This window comes from Notamacropus eugenii, chromosome 5 (genome assembly GCF_028372415.1).
Source record: "Notamacropus eugenii isolate mMacEug1 chromosome 5, mMacEug1.pri_v2, whole genome shotgun sequence".
Taxonomy (NCBI): Eukaryota; Metazoa; Chordata; class Mammalia; order Diprotodontia; family Macropodidae; genus Notamacropus; species Notamacropus eugenii.
Window position 1 is genome coordinate 281295650 of NC_092876.1, and position 17218 is coordinate 281312867.

At 36.8% G+C, this 17218-nt stretch overlaps 1 protein-coding gene across 10 annotated transcripts in view; it reads right to left on the reverse strand.

The window, feature by feature from the left end:
* LYPD6 (LY6/PLAUR domain containing 6) overlaps nucleotides 1–17218 on the reverse strand; it is a 156207-nt gene that overhangs the window by 126192 nt on the left and 12797 nt on the right. For 2 of the 10 annotated variants that reach the window (XM_072613117.1, XM_072613113.1), the window contains exon 1: nucleotides 10938–12763. The exons of 4 other annotated variants lie outside the window; for them this stretch is intronic. The gene's annotated coding sequence lies outside the window, so the exon portion shown is untranslated. Of the gene's footprint in view, nucleotides 1–10937; nucleotides 12765–17218 lie in introns of those variants that run through there. 4 more of the 10 variants (XM_072613116.1, XM_072613114.1, XM_072613122.1 and 1 more) reach the window with 4 other exon arrangements.

The window sequence follows — 17218 nt, forward strand, 5'->3', positions numbered from 1 at the left end:
TTTAAGGGCTGCAAAGCTCTTTACAAATGTTATCTTACTTGATCCTTATAACAACCCTGTGAGGCAGGTGTTACTATCATCCCTATTTTACAGATGAGGAAACTAGGGCAGAGACAAATTAAGTGACTTGCCTAGGATCACACAGCTAGTAGGTGTCGAAGGCTGAATTTGCATTCATATCTTCCTGCCTCCAGGTCCAGTACTCTATCCACTATGCTACCTATTTTCTTCTGGCAATCACCGAAAGATCAAAATTTCACGATTAACTTTAGGACTTAGGCATTTTTAGACTAGAGGAAGAACTGGGATCCGTGGACAGAAGTTATAGTAAGATGCAGGTTTTGGCTCCATATGCCTCAGTAGCACCTAGTATTAACACCAATAAAGTAGTCATAAGGAATTTATTTTGCAACCATTCATTGAGGGCACCTGGCCCCAGAAGAGTGAATCTTCCTCTTTTTTCTCCCTTCTCTCTGATTAAGACAATCTGGAGGGGGTAACCTATCAGCAGACCCAAGATAAAGGATTTTTTCGTCTTCCTGACCAAGAAATGGTTTGGTTGCCTTCTTCTTGGGAAGTGAATCAGGTTTCAGTTTTCAGAGAGAGCTCTTGATGCCAAGCCACTAAAACAACGTATCAAAGGAATAGCCAAGTAGCAGTACCTGTCATAGGCAATTATCTGCATGTAGCAAGTGTAAAGCTGCTTCACCTAACCACTTAGCAAACTGTGATCTCCCATCAAACAGAATGCCTTTGGTCCAAAATATCTTTCACCATCAGGGTCTAGCTACAGAGATTTGACAACAGATTTATTACATACAGAGTCTAATCCAAAGGTCTGAAACCTTTTTTGTCATCTGGACTCCCTTGGCAGTCTGGTGAAGCCTGGGAGCCTTATCTGAGTAATACTTTTAAATCATTGAAGGAAATGCTAAATTTTAGTTAGAGATTAGTATAATAAAGATTATTTTTTCCCCATCTAATTTCACAAATATCCTGAAATCTATCACTGGACTTTAAATTAAGAATTTAGGTTATCATGAATCAAGTGTAAATCTCAAGGCTTTTTCAATTATTTTAGTAAGGGAGGAGTGTCCTGATGTTGGAATTCATTTTACATATACCATTTCAAATGAATTCAGATCTCTTTGAAATTGCTAAATCTTTATACTTTGAAATTTCCATTAAAAATTCTAGCACATAGTTGCCCAGAAAATCAAACCATCTGTAAGTAAACCAAAGGCTCTGTATGGCATATATCACAGGTTTAAAGCACTTTGGCATGGGCAGGTTGAACACATTATTAAAAGAATTTAACTGGGAGAAGAGCTGCCATAATTACAAGGCAGCTGGTCTAATGTTGACAAAACAACTTTTAAAAGCTTTCAAAAGCCTTAAAGGCTCGTCAATTAAAAAGGCATGAATAGTAATGTGCATTTTGCCCTTAACAATATAAACTGTATCTCATGTGAACACAGTGATCTTTTAATTTTGGAACAATCATTTATCACCTCCCACTACTAAACTAAATACGAGAATAAAGTCTAAATTATGACTAGGTGAGTCCATTATGCTGAAAATAAAATAACTCTATAAAAATTCAATTACAAACATTGTCTTTAATGAGCATTTCCACACTAGCAAAGTATTGTTAAAATGTCAATAATTAATGCCAGCATTTGAGTTTTCTCTATTACTAGGAACAGGAAGGAAACTGGATTGGGCTTTATCTCCCCTAATGACTGCTTTCTACACTGGCAAATGAAATTATTTGATGTGCTTAAATATACAAATGCATGCTCACACACAAGCACAAAACCCTAACGATTTAAACCCTTTCTATCTGTATGTTTTCCTCATGGCTTTGCCCAGAATGGAGAATGGACTATTGCCAGTATCAGTAATACATCTAATCCCTACCCATCCTTCAAGACAGTTGATATTCCCTCCTCCTCCAAGAAATATTGCTTGATCAAGCTGGACTACAGCAATCTAGCTCTCTCTCCTCTGGAACCATATAGCAAGTCAAGCCAAGTCAACAAGCATTTATTAATTACCTATTATGTGCTGGGGGGGAGGGGTGGGGACCTGTGGCCTTGAGACCACATGTGGCCCTCTAGGTTGAAACATTTTCAGTCTTTTATTAAAGGGATTTGTTCTGTGAAGTTTGGATTCAGTCAAAGGGCTGCACTTGAGGACCTAGAGGGTCTCCTGTGGTCTCAAGGCTGCAAGTTCCCCACCCCTGTGAAACATTGTGCTAAGGACTGGGGATACAAAGAAAGGTAAAATAGATCCATCTGTCTATCCAGCTTTCAGAAGCTGTCTAGACTACTCCCTTGGCATATGGCCAATATAATGCCTTATAACAATATAGTACAATATAAATGCCTTATATTGTTCGTTTTCTTTTTTTTTTTCAGTGCATATGTCTTATTATTACCTAGCCCATATCTCTCCATCTTCCTAGATCTGAAAACTTGGGTGTGGAGAGATACCTAGTTAATTATTCCCTAATGATAGGACACAAGATGGGGTCCTTCATAAATACTCAAGTTTCTAAGAAGGAAGAAGTGATATCAATCTGTCATAATACAGATTATGGTGTAGTAGACAGAAAGTTAGACTCAGAGTCAGGAGACCTGGGTTTGAATCTCACCTCTAGCACTAGGTGTATAACCATGGGGAAGTCTCAACTTCTCAGAGCCTCAGTTTAATTAATTAATTCACTGTGTTGTTGTGGACTGGGGGAGCACTTCGCATGCCTTAAGATAAATTATTATTATACAAGAAGGTAATTCTTTTATTCAATAAGTTTTTTCAAATCTTACAAGAATTAAATATTCAAGTACGCCAATTTTAAATGCCTATGGAAAATATGAAAGTTCAAATTCTCATAACAATTCCCTCCCATTTTCAACCTTTATTTCACATTTTATTCATTTTTATTTCATCTTTATAATTCCCTGAGTAGTCCCAGACAGGAGAAGAGAAAGAATTATTAGAAAAATAATTTTAATTTTATACAAAAAAATTTATCAAAGTGCCAACTATACAAAGAGCATCGTATTAAGTGAAAGGTTAGATATACAGATAAATAAGACATTGTTTCTGCCCTCAAGGAAATTACAATCTAATAGAGACAATTTAACACCTACAAAAATAAATACAGGGTGTCCCAAAAGAATTAGAGCAAGTTAAAACTTACAACTTGAACAATGGTTAGTTAATAAAGCTTAAAACTACATTAAGACTTTTAGGACACTCTGTATAATTCAGAGGAGAGAACATGGTAAGTTCTATTCTAGTAGCAGAGAGTGTGAGCATCTCAGGCATTTTAGGAATATTCCTGCCCCAGAAGCCTATGTAAATATGCCCTCTCTCTTAGATATAATTTGACATAGTTCTAGCAATGATTTTTATAGAAATAAAACAAGAAAACAAAATCAAAGCTGCAAATGTCAGCAAAGAGGAAAAGAAATTATCCCTATTTGCATATGACATGCAACACAGAATCATAGGATCCTAGATTAAAGCTGGAAGAAACCTTATGTGTCACTGAGTCTAATCACCCCATTTTGTATAATTATATACTTAGGAAATCCCACAAAATCAGCAAAGAAAACTAACTGAAGCAAGGTTGTGGGTTACAAAATAAATTCACAAAATTATCAGCATTCACACAGTACAAACAAAACCAGGAGAGACAATAATAAGACATTTTACACAGGAGCCCATATATTCCAAAAGTCATAAAAAAATCATCCATGGGATTAAACAGGGACATATCTATCCCTCTTCCCTCTTCCATCATACCCATAATTGGTCACTGACACCTGGCTTTCTCTTCTCAAACACAAACCTGGCTTAGAATGGTGAACTGACAAGGGCCTGACCTCTACCTCTATCCTCAATGGACTTCCTCAAAGTGAAGATGGGGTTGAGTAGATGACACCTTTAGTTATATAGGAAAGAACCAAATTCTCAAGCTATTAAAAACATTTGTCAGTATCAAGCAAAACAGGAACATAACCTGTTCCCTTCCCTGGGGACACAAAGCTATAGAAGAGGTCTGCCAGTATAAAAATATGAACTTCATTGTAAAAGCTTTTCTAGTAATTAGAGGAGATGGGTAAATGTCCCTGACCATGTGTTTTGAAGTCTGCATCCAAAGGATTGCTTTATGGAGTTCATTCCTGCATTTAATTATACCTTTGTATCAAAAGGAATGTGTTTGTCTTTCAGAAAATATGGCCTCAAAGTTCTAAAGAGTATTTACTTGCCTATCATAGATTTATCACTACACAAGTAGTATTATTCAATAATGTGCCTCTAGGGAGCACAGCACAGAATTTCTTAGGTTTACTGAAACTGCCATCTTACCATTAAAAAAAATCCACAAAGTTGTTAATAAATTTGAAATTTCCTACACAGCTACTTTGGAGATCAAAAAATTATGAAAGAAGCATGCATGGTACTAAATGGAGATTCCAAGCTGCTTTCTGAAGGATTAGGTGACCTCCTGATGGGCTGTGAAGTCTGCGAAACATCTGTTTTGATAACATATGTATTTAAAATTCCCCACATGTCAGTTTCCAATTACGACAAGATATAACCCCACACACCAGCTGCAGGTACAAAAAGGAAAAGCTGTTCCTCGAGTTCCTCAAAATATTATGGATTCTAACAGGACACAAGTATTTTAACTATTCTTTATTATAGTTTTAGAATATAGACCTGAATTAGCACCCGAATGTCTTCTCATTAGCATATGGGAGAAAAAGACATGACTGTTTAATGTTCCTCTATTGAAGTCTCCCTCTGTTGCCTTCTTGTCACATGAAGGTCACCCTAGGTTAGCAAGTGATCATATGTGCCCCCTTCTCTCCACTCACATAGCTGTCACCCTGGTGACAACATCATCTATTTGTCCTCCCTAAGAAGTGGTCTTCCCAAAAGCACAGGTCTCACATAGTAACTGCTCTACTCCAGACGCTCATCATCTCTTGATTGGAATATTTCAGTAAATATCTTAATTGGTCTCCTAAATGTCCCAAAGACATCTCAAACTCAATATGATTAAAGCAGAACTCATTATCTTTCCCCCAAAAACCCATTTATCTTTTGAACTTATTATTATTTGAACTATAAAATTATTATTTTTGAATTGTTATATTACAGAAGTTCTTTTTTATGTTGCAGTATGGTGTGGAGCAGTGGGTAGAACACTAGGTCTCTTGAGTCAGGAAGACCTCACTTCAAATCCAGTCTTGGACACTTACTAGCTGTGTGACCCTAGGCAAGGCACATAACCCTGTTTGCCTCAGTTTCCTCATCTGCAAAATGAGCTGGAGAAGGAAATGGCAAACCATTTCAGTATCTTTGCCAAGAAAACTCCAAATGGGGTCACAAAGAATGACTGAACAACAACACAGATCCTCTGGAAATAGTGCTTTTAAATTGTATAAAATATACACTATGTATTATGTAGTAGATTATAAGGGAAAAACAAAAGGCTAGTGAAAATACAGATGTTACTTTTTTTGCACCTAAGTTCAAGGACTTCATGAAATCTATCCATAGAGATGTTAGTGTGCTATGGACCCAAGCTCAAGAGCCCTTGCTGTAGAGGGTACAACTATCCTCCATGTCATTCAGCTTCATAACTTTGAAGATATCGTCTCCTCTTGCTCATCTGACATGTTCAACCAGTCACCAAAGTTTGTTCTTTCCTGTTTTCCACAGTATCACTTCCATAGTCCTATCTTTTCCTCACATGGCTACTACCTTAGTTCGGGCTCTTATTAAGCCTGGACTATTGAAACAGCTTCCTACCTGGTATTTCCGCCTCATCGCTTCTCTCTCCAAACCAAACTAAAGTGATTTTCCTAAAGCACTGTCTGATCATGTCAGCCCTCAGCTTACTTCTACTTCTTTAAATCCCTGGTTCCCTTCAAAACTCAGCTAAAGTGCTCCCTTCTACATGAAGGCTTTTCTGACCCTCCCAGTAGCTAGTAATCTCCCTCCTAAAACTATATTTTATTCATTTTTTATGTCTTATGTACATAGAGGGTATTCCCAAAAGTCTCAGTGTAGTTTTAAGCTATCAAACCTAGATATTTTTAAATTAAAACTCTATTTCTATGTATATATTTTGTCTGCCAAATTAGAAGCATCTTGAGGACAAAGACTATTTCACATTTATCTTCATATCCCCAGTGCTTAGCATAATACCTGGCACATATTAAGAACTTCAGTACTTGCTGATTGATTGGTCCCAGCTAACCACAGAGGTATAAGCCTAAAGCTTAGGTCTGACATATCATTCTTCTACTCAAAAAGCCACTCATCGCCTCTAGGATAAAACCAAACCACTTTATTTTTCATTTACAAATCTTCAAAATCTGACTTCAGGTCGATATTTATTACATATCTATCCCCACCCCACACTCTACAGTTCAACCAAGTTGCCCTCATGCTGTTGGTCACCTATGATGGTCATTCATTCTCACCTCTTCATGCCTTTGCATAGGCTGTCCTCCATGGTGTGAAATGAATTTCATCCTAGCCCCTTCCTATCTTCCTGGCATTTTTACACTTTTAATCTTTTCCCTACATGTTGTTTCTGCTGCTGTTCAGTCACTTCAGTCATGTTTGATTCTTTGTGACTCCATTTGGTGTTTTCTTGGCAAAGATCCTAGAGTGATTTCTGATTTCCTTCTCCAGCTCATTTGACAGATGAGGAAACTGTGGTAAACAGAAGTCTGGGGTCACACAGCTGGTAAGTATCTGAGACTGGATTTGAACTCAGGTCTTCCTCACTCCAAGACTAGCACTCTATCTGCTGCACTACCTAGTTGCTTCCCCCCCACCCTCTCACCCCCCATATTACATGAACCAGTGAAATCGGCTTTCTTGCCATTCTTTGCACCATTTCCTTGCAATGCTCACCTTCCTCACCTCCACCTCCTGGTTGCCTTCAAGATTCAGCTCAAATCCCAACATCTAAAGGAGGACTTTCTTGTCCTAATTGCATTCTTAGTGAAGATCCATTTACACTGTATATATCAAGGCTACATAGCTGCTGTCCATGTTATCTTCCCCATTAGAATGTGAGGTCCTTGACAGCAGCGACCCCTGTGTTTTTGCTTTTCTTTTAATCACCAACGGCTAGCACAGTGTCTGGAAATAATAAGCACTTAGTAAATGCTTGCTCACTGACTGACTCCTCCTCTCCTCCCCTTACAATCCCTTACTTCTTTCAGAGCTCAAGCATGAACTTAGAGATAAACTGTAGCCTGATCCCTCTGGGTGTCTTTCCCTTATCCCCAAATCACCTTGTTTTTATTTTATATATGTCTTATGATTGCTTTTATGTGTACATGCTCATTCCCAAAATGGTATGATAAAAAAAAATAGTCAAGGAATCAGAGGCCCTGGGTAGGAATCGTACCTCTAACTCTCACCACATGTATACTTTGGGCAAGTCACAACTTCCTTGGGTCTCAGTTTTTTCTTCTGTGTAATAAGTGAGTTGGATTAAAATGGCTTTGAAGGTCCATTTGAGGTCCACAGCTATATACTACCACAATCCCATAAATGGAAGCTCCCTAAAGACAGCACTGTTTTGTTTTTGGCTTTTTGTCCCTAGCACAGCAGCTGGCATATGGTTGGTGCTTAATAAAGGTTTATTGATTGATTGATACTGTCATAGAGAGGTTGGGTTCTACATTGGCACTGGGAATACCCATATCAACAAAATAACAGATCCCTGAAGGAATGAAGTCATCCACCAAAATGTTCATACAGATTTTTTTTTTTTAACTTTACTTACCTTTAACAAAAATATCTTCCCCTCTCCTCTCTACTAATCCACTTCCTTAATCCAGCTCAGGTTCTTCCTCATTTATAAAATTTTCTCCAACCCACTTAGATATTCTTTTGAACTTTCACTGTACTTACAGATAGCAGCATACATGTACATTCATTTTTCTGTCAGACTATAAGCTCCTTAAGATCAGAGATTACATCTTATACCTTTTCTGAATTTTCTCATAATTCCCAGAATAACTATATATGTACAGATTAGTTATTAATACACATGTATCTTCTCAAATTGGAAGACTCAAATTAGTCCAAATTGTTAAGTTGGTTAAATGTAGAAAATGTTAATAATCTTTGAAAAGTTGTTCCTAGTTGTCAAAGATTCCAGAGGTCTGTAAACTTAAACTCATAGTCTCTGTTCTGTAATGAAAGATTATCAAAAATTAACCGAGAGGCACTTTCTTACATCCTGCCAAAAAGTTGCCACAAATATGTGCTGTGGTCGAAAAGAGAACAAAAGACATGAAATCATTACTTTTTTTATTTACTAAAATTTTAGTGAATAAAATCAATTCTAAATTCAATCAAGAATCAGTCATTTTATTGAATGGATAATTCAATAATTTCAATAAACATTTTAATAAGCACCTACTATGTGCCAGGCACTGTCCTAAGTAATAACATGAAGTAACTATGAAGATTTAGGAAATAAACTAGATGAAAAATGAGGAATTTTTCCTTCTAGTTTTTGAAATTCCACCTTGCACAGTATCATTCATATCACAGCCAGTATTGCAATGGATAGATAGAGAACTGGATTTGGAGTTAGGAAGACCTGAGTTCAAATCCTGTCTTAGATTGCTACGAACTTTGTGATACTAGGCAAGTCCCTTAACCTCTCTCAGTACCAGTTTTCCTCATCTGTAAAATGGGGATAATAATGACACCTACCTCACAGGGATGTTGTCAGAATCAATTGAGATAATGTTTGCAAAGTGCTTTGCCAACCTTAATGTGCTAAAAGCTAGTTATTTCCACTTATCAAATGTGGTAATATATAAAAGCACTTTACAAATTTTAATGAGTTATATAGATGTTAACTATTATTTTCACAGAACATAGTTTTCATTGAGTAATGGTAATGAAATATTTTAATTGGAGTAATGAGGAGAAATCTGGTGAATTAGACCAGAAAGATAGACAAAGGATTCTATCTTCTAAACAGACTTCAACATGAGTTGAGAGCTGGTATACATTGGTCAGGAACTGGAAGTATCAAAGGAGAGATGGCTTCAAACTGAGGAAGAGAAGGAAGAGGAAAAGGAGGAGGAGGAAGAGATCAAGTTGGTTCACATTTGGGAAACTGCAAAGTTTTAATTGATAAGATTGTGCAAAAATTTTAATAGTCCCAAACTACTTGTTATAGAAGCCTACATTTAAAAAAAATAATAATACTTTTTTATACAATTTTCATTTTTCAGTTTGTCTTTTCATCCAGTTCCACCAGAAGAAGAATCCCTTATAACAAAGAATTTAAAAAGAGAGGGAAAAATACAATTCAGGAAAACTATCCAACACTTCAAATCCAACAGTATATGAAGTCCTTCACAGGTATAGTCCTCTACCAATACAAACAAGGTGATTCTCAAGTCTCTTTTTTGGTTCCAAGCTTGGTCATTATAATTACATGGAATTGACCAAATTCTTTTTTGCTCTATTTACTTTTTTTTTTTCTAATTATGCATATTGTTTTCCTGGTTCTGTTACTTCACTTTGTATCCATTCATATATGTTTTCTCATCATTCTCTGTATTCCTCACAGTCATCATTTCTTACAATACAATAATAATTCATTACATTCCTGTATTGCAATTTGTTTAGCCATTCCCTAATTAATAAGAAGCCCATATTTTAAACACTAATATGATCCCAGTGATACTATATGGGTACAAATCATTGAAATCAGGCATAATAGAAGAATTCAAATTGCAAGTAACCCAAAGCTCTATCAATGAGTGATGTGTGGTAACAATAAGTAGACTTCATTGTTGCCAATGACAATTAACACATAAGAAACAGTGTAAAGAACATGAATGACTCAAAAGCTAGGTGGGTCTATCATGCAGTGAAAATGATGATGGGCAACTCAAATAGAAGAATGGTACCCCTGAGATACCATAAGAACCAGTAGAAAGCCACCATCATGTTAGGTAGATCCTTTATGGGGTACTTGTGGGAAAATATAGCCAAGGATTCACACAGAATGAAAAAATACCAAATGGATGCGCTCTGCATCTGTGGAGATTGTATCCATACTTATGAAATCCTGCCTGCACCAAAGTATCAAGAACTTTAGCATGTTTTGTAGAGTGTCAGGAAACTGAAGACATAGGAAGAGAGATGTAGTGAAGGGAATTCGGAGTCAAAAGTCTCTGCTGGTTGGATTATCTACATGACCTTCGGCAAATAACATTTACTCTTTCTGAGTCTCAGTTTCCTAAACTATAAAACAAAGGGTATCAGACTAGATGGTCACCAAATTTTCTTCCAGCACTCAAATCTAGCATACCTATTCTCCTAGAGCTAGGTCCCTCTCCTTGCCCAATGAAGGGAAGGCAAATGACACTAAGTCACCAAAACCATCAAATCCAGACAAGATCAGAGAACTATGCCAAATACTAAATAGGTCTCAGAGATCAGATATTCCAACCCCTTCATTTGACAGACAAAGAAACTGAGGCCCAGAGAACCTGTCATCTAAACATGACAGAGGTTTAGTGTGAGAGGAAGAACTAGAACTCAGCTTCTGTGTCTCCTAGTCCAGGGTTCTTTCTACTTTCTACTATACCCGTGACTTGGACAACAAAGGCTTGGGGAATCATTATTATTATTTTGCACCTACTCTGTACTAAAAATCTTTAAAAATATTATGTTATCTCATTTGATCCCCACAACAACCCCGGGAGGTGGGTGCTATTATTATTCCCATTATATAGATGAGGAAACTGAGACAAACAGAGATTAAGTGACTTGCTCAAGCAAGATCACAGAGCTAGTAAGTATCTGAAGTTGGTCTTCTAGCTTCTGGCTGGTCCCCTATCCCCTGCATCACTTACCTGACACATTTATACATTTACGTGTATTCCCAGTGTTCCATCAACGCATAAGTAAAGATCAAAAAGCAAGACTTACTTTTGTTTTTAACACAGATTGACTCATATGTTATAGAAGTCGTTATGGAAATCCCTCATCCATAGAATGCTTATGCATTCCAGAAAGGGAATGCTCTGACATGTCATAACAAAGGCTGTTATCTAGTTTCAATCCTCACATGCTTATGTCATAATATTCTGGAATCTCCCAAGTTTTATTTAGTGTTATTTGGCAATCATATTTCATCTATATTTGAGGTGTTTTATACAAAATGTATATGTGTCTAAATTAAATATTTATAACTTTGTGCTTATATTTTCAAGGATAAATGGAAATGAAAACAAATATAATTAGCATCATGTTCTGGAATTTTATAAAATACATATTAATAGAAAAAATGGGGATAGTCACGTAAGATAATTATTACAACACGTAATCGACATTGTATCATCCCATAACTTTTAAAATGGTTACTTTTCCACCACTATGAAATTATAATGATTAAACAAATCTTTATTGAACATCTTCTATGTACACATAACCTATTGTGCAATATACAAAGATGAGTAAACCATTGTCAGTCCTTAAGAAACTAATTTAGTTCAAAAGCATTTGCGATTCCCGATGCTCAGTGCTAGTTCCTGGAGGTAGAAAGACAAAACAATAGTTTTTGCCTGCAAGAATCATGAATTGGAGATGGGCAAACATAAGACAAGGCCAGAGAGCTTGACTTTGGTTCCTGGGAAAATTCTAGAACACGTCATCTAAGAGACGCTTGAAGAGGCAGCATGGCTTTATTGAAAACAATCTCCCTCATACTTAAAAATAAACTTCCCTCAACCCTACCATTCTCTTGGGCTATTGTCCTGTATCTCCCTTGAGAGTCAAACTGTTTTAAAGAAAAAAGAAAGAAAAACATAAAACCTTTCTATACACATTGGATTTAGAGCTGGAAAAAAACTTTGTTGTTATTCAGTCATATCCAAATCTTTGTGACATCATGGACCACAGCACACCAGGTCCTTCTAGCCTCCATCATCTCTTGAAATCTGTCCAATTTCATGTTCTTTGCTTCCATGACATTATCTATCCATCTCATCCTCTGCCAACCCCTTTTCCTTTTGCCTTCAATCTTGCCCAATATCAGTCTTTTCCAATGAGTATCGTTGTGTGACCAAAGTAAACCTTGAATGCCATCTAATGCAACCCCCTCACTTTACAGATAAGGAAATTGAGGGTTCAAGAAGTTAAGTGGCTTGTCTATGATCATACAGCTAGGAAGTATCAAAGGCTAGATTTGAAGTTCAGTCTTCCAGACTCCAAGATGGATACTGTATCCACTCTTATACTTCTCAAACCATTGGGCTTCCAGCCTCATCACTCAATTGAAACTGCTCTCTCCAAGACTATAACCTCTCTTGCTAATCCAGTGATTTTTACTCAGTCTATCCTCATTTTCCTTGAATTCTATGCTATATTTGACACTATTGACCATTCTCTCCTTTCTCTCCTTGTGTTTTCATGACATTAGGGTTTCCTCCTAGTTGTTTACCTTTTCCTTTGCTGCATCATCATCCATACACTATCTTTTGTATGTGTGTGTTTGTGTGTGTCTGTGTGTGCTCCCACAGGGATCTGTCCCTTTATATTCTCGGTGATCTTATCACCTGCCATGTTTTTAGTTATCAGTTGCATGTGGATAACTCCTAGATCTACAGAATTATCCATGGTCTTTCTTCCTAGCTCCTAGGCCTACATCACCAAGTCACCTATTGGATACTTCCAAATGGACATGCTATAGAAATCTCAAGCTTAGTATATCCAAAACAAAACTCATTACTTCTCACCTCCCCTTCTTCCTAAGTTCCCTATTTCAGTCAATGTCACCATCATACCTCAATCACCCAAGTTTAGAGTCTCCCAGTCATATTCTACTCTTTATTCTCCCTCATGCCCCTAGATTCAATAAACTGCCAAGTCTTGTTGATTCTCCTGTTACAACATGCCTTAAAAAATTCTCCTCTCCACTCACAGAACAACCACTCTTGTACCCCTTCTTGCCTACACCATTTTGAAAACTTCCTCATCAGTTTCCCACCCTCCTCTCTAATCTACCTTCCATGCAGCTGCCAAATTGATGTTACTAAAAACACAAATCCAATCACTTTTCTCCCTGGATCAAGAAGCTGTAATGTGCCGTGTTGCCTCTCAGATAAAATATAAGCTCTGTCTGCTATTTAAAGTCCTTCCCTATACGACTCCAGCTTTCCTTTTCAGCCTTATTGCACAGGGCTCTCCTTCACATACTTTATACGTTAACCAAACTTGACTACTTTTCTGTTTCCCACATATGACATCTCATCTGCTATCTCCATATCAGTTGTTCCCTCAATCTAGGAATGTACCCCCCCTTAGAAGGGCTAGTTTCATAGCATCATAAAATAATAGATGTAGAGCTCAGGGGCCTCAGGGGCTTTATTTTCTAGAGGAAATCCCTGAGCTCAAGTCACACAGGTAACATGTACCTTTTAAGGTTCAACACAAATATCACCTCTTACATGAAACCTATCCTAATCTCTCCAGTTCCTGGTGCTCCTTCCCCCCCAAAAAATTATATTTACTTCAACTACTTATTACTGTTTATCTGTTTTCTCTAATAAGAATGTCCCTTTCTGCAGGCAAGGAATGTTTTGATTCTTGCCCTTGTGTCCCCAATTGCCTGGGTCATAGTAGGGACTGAACAAATGCTTTTTGAATGAATGACTTTTCTGCATAAAATTCAACGAAAAGAGAGGTTCCCTGTAGATGGTGAGGATCTCCAGGGGCTCCTTTTTTTCTGTGGATGACATGGTGGTTGCATTAAGTTCTAACTCTGCACATTTTGCAAAAGTGGTTGTCATCTGAACTTTGGTTCAAGTAATTGATAAAAATTTCAATTCTGCTGCTTACTACCTGTGACCTTAGGGAAGTCACTTAAACTATTTGGACCTCAGTTTCCTCACCTGTAAAATAAATGAGTTGAATTAGATAGCCTTTGATGTCCTTCCAATTCTAGATTGATGGCAATGATAACTTTATGATCTATTCCAACTTTAAATCCATGTTCTTTTGTTCCTATGATCCTTTATTAAACAGCACAAACAAAAGTAGTCTTTAGTGTCCTTCTTCCACGTTGATAGTGAACAATTACTACTCTTTGGAATCAGTTCTTCAAACAGTTTTGAATCTAGATAAATACAGGCTACATCTTGCCATCTTTTCCACAAAAGTGTATTATCAAATGTAATATCTGTGTTAATCTCTAAAGAAATGCCTTAAGCAGCAAGTGGTGCAGCGCATAGCCTTGGAGTTAGAAAGATCTGAATTTGAATCCTGCCTTAGACATTTACTAGACTATGTGATCTTGAGTAAGTCCCTTAACCTCCCAGTGCCTGAGGCTTTTTTTTATCTGTAAAATATGTATTATAATAGTACCTACTTCAAGAGTTTGTTGTGAGGCTCAAATGGAAAGCACATGATATAAAGTCTTTTGTAAAAGTTGAAGTGCTATGTAAATGCTAGCTATCATATTATTTCCCTGATTCACTAGTCCTTTGTCCATGGTCTTTTGAAAATGTGGCCTAGACTATTATAACAGCCAACTAATGGGTGTCCTAACTTCTGGTCTCTTCCTTTTCCAATGTTTGCTTCATATAACTAGCTGTCAAAGAAATGAAATTAGTTTGTCATGACCTGTTCCCAAGAGTGTGCTGGTAAATGTTTAACAACTAGCTCTTTAAAAAAAAAGTACATATGGCACACTTTTAAGTTCAACCTACATTACTAACATTTTCTCCATCACTTTCTTAAGTCTAGGCAATCAAAACAATAAATCAAGTCCCTGATTTATAGTATTCACTGATTTTCAAGTTGTAAATTTAACAATTGGCTCTCACAAGCCAGTTCAAGCTAGCTGCAGAGCATCCCTGACTGTTCTTGTTGAAGCCATACTAGTTCTTTGTTACCATTGCTTCTTTTTCTAAGTATTCATTAACCATTTCTTTAATAATTTTATCGAGAATTTTGCCAGGAACCAATGGAAGATTAATCTAGAAGAGGCATCAGGCACATAGCTCACAAAATTACATATCACTTAGTCTTCTTTTATTTTGTTTAAAAAATAACTTTATAATTAGAATCATAACCCTGAATAAAGAATACTTCAATACTTCATTCATTCATTATTTCATTGATGGCACTACTCTCCCAGAGGAGACTGTAGCCTATCATGCCTTCTTATCCTGTGTGATACTTTTTCATAGCTAGCCATAAAGTCCCCATTGATCAGAAATTCCAACCTGTTTTATGTCCTGGACTCTTTTAGCAGTTTACTGAAACCTCTGGATCCTTTCTCAGGAAAAAAAATAATTTGAGGAAATGCAAATTTTCACTTGGACATTAGTGAAAACAAAAAGACAAGTTCATGGTCTCCCTGAAAACAATTCATGGACCCTCAGATTTAGAACTCCTGCCAGAGCAAATATACCTAGTGTGATAAAGACATTTCTATGCTTTTTTTTAAAAAAAAAATACTTTTACATATTCATAAATTTGCTGACTTCTATAATCTCTTTCCATTTTAAATCTGTGATACTATGACTTTTTCAAAGAGCACATTTCTTTAAGGCATTTCCCCAATAATAACATGCTATCTTTCATATACAAAAGTGAGAGCTATGGTGTACCTACAATGCAAAATATATTTTATTGTCTTTTTCAGCAGCGATGATAGGTTTATATTAATCCATCCGCATTCATTCAAACTGATTCCCTTTGTGGATCTATTTAGAAGAGAGGTAGCTGGAGTTTGAGAACTACTGTCCTAGTCATCCATGCTAACCAGGCCTTAGGAATGAATCTTTCAATACTGTCTTCATTAGCAAATAACAGTTTCAATTAAGCAAACCATTCCATTGTGTCGTTTAACAAGCACTGACCCTGCCTTTGTCTTCCTTTATGAAATCTCAGTACCTTTTAATTATCAGCAAATACAAGTACAAAAAAAGATTTTTCAATATCTAAGAAGATATTGCATTATAGACTATATATAGATATATATATATAAATCAACCTCATCTGTTTCTTTTATTCTAGACAGTGATGAGAAACTTTAACTGTAATATATTATACACTGAAGATACGTACCATATCAAGGGCACTTGTGTTTTTAATCTTATGGAGAGGCAGGTAATATCTCCAATCTAATTGAGAGCATATACATACATCCTTCAAAGTACAAAATAATCTACAATGGAACATTTATTAAGTGCCTACTATGTGAAAAGTACAAAGTTGGTAGAGATACAAATGTACGTACCTCTGTCGGGGATTTTAGTCCAAAAAAACATGATCCTAACCTACCTTTCCACTTATCACAAATTAGCCCCCTCCATGAACGCTGTGGTTCAGCCACCAATTAACTGGATTTCTTGCTGTTTTTCTCCATCTCCTGCCATTGTACTGTCTATCATCTACGACTGGAATGCACATCATCATCTCCTAATCACCCCAGATACTATTATCTCCCCTGCCAATTTTTTATTGTTGTTCAGTTGTTTCAGTTATGTCTCACTCTTCATGACCTCATTTGGGATTTTCTTGGCAAAGATATTGGTGTAGTTTGCCATTTCCTTCTCCAGTTTATTTTACAGATGAGGAAACTGAGGCAAACAGAGTTACGTGACTTGCCACAGAGCTAGTAAGTGTGTAAGTTCAAATTTGAACTCAGGTCTTCCTCACTCCAGACCAGTGTTCTATCTACTGCACCACCTACCTGACTGTATCTATTTTGTATAAACCTATATAAGTAGATGGTGTCTTCTCTGCTAGATTACAAGCTCCTCAGGAGCAGAGACTGTTTTTGCTTTTGTATCTCCAGGACTTAGCACGATGCCCGGGATATAATTTGTTGTTGTTCAGTTGTTTTTCAGTGGTTTTCGACTCTTCATAATCCTATTTTCAGTTTTCTTGACAAAAATACTAGAATGGTGTGCCATTTTACACATGAGCACACTGAGGCAAACAGGGTTAAGTGACTTGTCCCAGGTCATACAGCTATCAAGCATTTGAGGCCAGATTTGAACTCACAAAGATAAGTCTTCCTGACTCTGGGACCAGCACTCTATCCATTGCACCACTTAGCTGTCCCTATCAATTAACTAATTGATAGGTTAGTACAAAGTCGGAAAAAAACATGGCCCTATAC